The sequence below is a fragment of the Sorghum bicolor genome, chromosome 8 (genome assembly GCF_000003195.3).
Source record: "Sorghum bicolor cultivar BTx623 chromosome 8, Sorghum_bicolor_NCBIv3, whole genome shotgun sequence".
Classification (NCBI taxonomy): Eukaryota; Viridiplantae; Streptophyta; class Magnoliopsida; order Poales; family Poaceae; genus Sorghum; species Sorghum bicolor.
Genome location: NC_012877.2, coordinates 61,965,703 through 61,969,059, shown reverse-complemented (window position 1 = coordinate 61,969,059; position 3,357 = coordinate 61,965,703).

Sequence of the window (3,357 nt, the reverse complement as noted above, 5' to 3'; positions counted from 1 at the left end):
GTAGTTTTTTTTTGCTATGTATCTAGATATACATTATGTTCATATACATAGGAAAAAAAGCTATGTACCTTGGAAAGCTAAAATAACTTACACCTTGGAACCGAGGAGTACTGTCTTCCTAAGCTTACCACACTCCCCCCCCCTCCTAATATCTCACTTCAAGTTCTACCGCTTAACTCCAAAAGGAACAATATAATGTCTACCTTCAGCTTTGTAACCTTTGTTCATATATGAACAAACTTAGCCCTCGAACTCCAAAACCAAACAATTGTCAACTATTAGCCCTTGGCTGGTTTCAAAGGCAGTTTTGAGTATATATCTTTTTTTCTCTAAAAAATAAGTAAATCTCTATAATTCATTTCAAATCAGAAAATATAAACTTGGTACAAAAAAATCCTTAAAATATAATATATCTAAATTAGTTATTTTATTTTTTTTAGAAAATACATATATACTCAAAACCACCATTGAAACCATCCAAGTTGTCCAGGTTTAATAGTTCGAGAGCTGTGCAGTCTGGTTTTATAGTTCTTGATCTAAGGCCTTGTTTAGTTACCAAAAATTTTTGGATTCTTGTACTGTAGTATTTTCGTTTTTATTTGATAATTATTGTCCAATCATAGACTACCTAGGCTCAAAAGATTCACCTTGCGGTTTACAGGCAAACTGTGTAATTAATTTTTATTTTCGTCTATATTTAATGCTCCATGCATGTGCCGAAAGATTCGATGTGACGGAAAATCTTAAATTTTTTTTGGTTTTTGGGGTAAACTAAACAATGCCTAAATCCAAACTTCCACAAAAAGTTTCAGAGCTAAAAATAGACTTTTCCTCATATATCAAAGTCTTCCAACTTATCAACCACTTCAATAATTATCCTGATGCTACTAATATAAAAGCTATCGAAAGGACATGTAGAGTTATCAACGGAGAACATCTTTCATTAGAAGCAACCACAGACTTTTGGCACTGGTAACCCCAGTTTTGTATCCAAACTACTTGCTTTCTTAAAAGAAGAGGTGTTTCCTCTTTTTTTTTTAAAAAAAAAAGAATATGGCGGTCTAACACGATATAACTACCTTAACATATTTCCATTGATTCGGGACAAGTACCAATAACTAGGAATATTTACTGCATTTAAAAACGTAATCAATGTTTTTGGGGTCACTAATCACTAGCATTTAGATTACCTAAGTTGAGGATTTAGATACTTTCGACAAAACCACAGAGATCAGGAAATAAGTACTAGTTGTTGATTTAGACAACAAGACAGCTCAGTTCTATGCAAAAATTGTCTTCTTTTCTTTAGAAAGTACATGCATCTCAGAGGATGTTTGAAGATTGTCAGACTTCAAATATCTGGCATATTTACAAAAAAGATACGTAGAGAGAGCATACCAGCAAGTCATATGGAATAAGTGTTAGTTCAATCATACGTCGGCATCTCTGAAAACACCTCCACCTATTGTTTTGTGCAAGGCCAAGCAAAGATAGGTCATTTAATCTGGGAAAAACACTACGCCAATGGAAAGCTTCCAGGCCGTACAAAAAAGGGATCCTTTTGGTGGCGGGACATTCTGAAACTTCTTGACAAGTTTAAAGGCATGGCATCTGCTCATATCAATGATGGTGCCACTTGCCTCTTCTGGGAAGATTGTTGGTCTGGTCAACCCCTTAAGCAGACATATCCTGAGCTTTTTTTGTTTGCCAAGAAAACTGAAATCTCCCTCAAAGATGTTCTTGCTGAGAGTCAAATCTATGGGTTTTTTTATCTTCCGCTTAGCACCCAGGCCTTTGATCAGTTCCATGAGCTGCAAGAGATCCTGCATAGCTTAAACCCCAGCTCTGATTTCGATGTGTGGAGCTACATTTGGGGAGGCAACACTTTCACCCCCAAGCAGGCCTATAATCACCTCATGGGAAGCAATGAAGCTCATCCTATCTTTGGTTGGATTTGGAAATCCTCCTATCAGCCGAAGCATAAAGTTTTTTTCTGGCTTGTTCTTCTTGACAAAGTCAGCACTAGAAATCTGCTAAGAAGGAAACATATGTTCCTTCCATCTTATAACTGTGCTCTCTGTGATGATAACATCGAAGAATCTGTTGATCATCTATTTCTAGACTGCAGAATTGCCAGAGAATGTTGGGCGTTGATCGGGCTAAATGTGATCAGCTCGCCAGACATGGTTCAAAGATTTGAAAACCTAAGAAGCCAAATTGGCAAGAGATTCTTCATGGAGGTAATCATCGTCATGTGCTGGTGTATCTGGACCATTCGCAATGATGCAATCTTCAGGGAAATCCCAGCTTGCAGTCTCAGATGTTTAGAAATTTTCAAAAGCACCTTTAAGCAACTCCTCTGGAGAGCGAAGAAAAAATACTTCCCCTCAATTGAATTATGGCTATAACAAGATGTATCTTAGTTTTAACCTTTTTTCTTACCTTCTTTGTCCCCTAGTGACCCGCCTTCTGGCTGTATGTATATATTTTTTTGTAAACAATGGTTTTGCTCTTTTTAATAAATTTCTCCTGTAGAGGTCCTTCCGGACCTCTCCTGTTCGTTCAAATAAAGATAGGTCTCCAGCATCTCTTTCCTCAACAGGCAAGCTCTGGTACTCATCACAGCCCATCATGATGTGCCACTCCATAGTTGATACCTAGTATCTCTATGGGATTCTGGGCACTCGAAACAACTGAGATCTGGTTATGACTTGATGAACTTGCCCTAGAGAAGTGCTGACTAAGGTCTAACAGCACTGAACAATTTGGAAACTATGAAATCTTCCCATTTCTGAGGTGCCATCTTCTGCAAATATCCTCTTCAGGGAAACATAGCTGGTCACTGGAAGGAATGACTTACACTCACTAGCAAAAATAAGATATTTACACCTTAATTGCAGACACGAAATAGGCAACTTTGAGGCCAGCGGCTTCTCTTCAACATACCCGGTCAGGCAAATATAGCAATATGTGTGTGTGTCAAGATGGCGTTAACGTGTACCTTCTCAGGTGCACGGCTCCGTGTTAATATAGCTAGGAAGAGCCCCTAGCGTGGCTTGTACAACAAGAAGATACAAAAGATATCTAAATCTATCTACTTACATTCCAAGTATACAACAACCAGAATATATCTAACGGAGCCTAATAACCTGACGCATAGTACAAGATAGCAACACCAAAACAATAGCTGATTCAGGTATGAGATATTTTAACACCCCCCGTCAATCACAACGTATCTGTCAAGTTGAGATTGTCTCTGAACTTCACTGTCAATTTTTCAGGAAGTGCCTTTGTGAAACCATCAGCTATTTGATCTGCCGTACTGATAAATCTAATATCAAGCAACTTGGCTGCAAC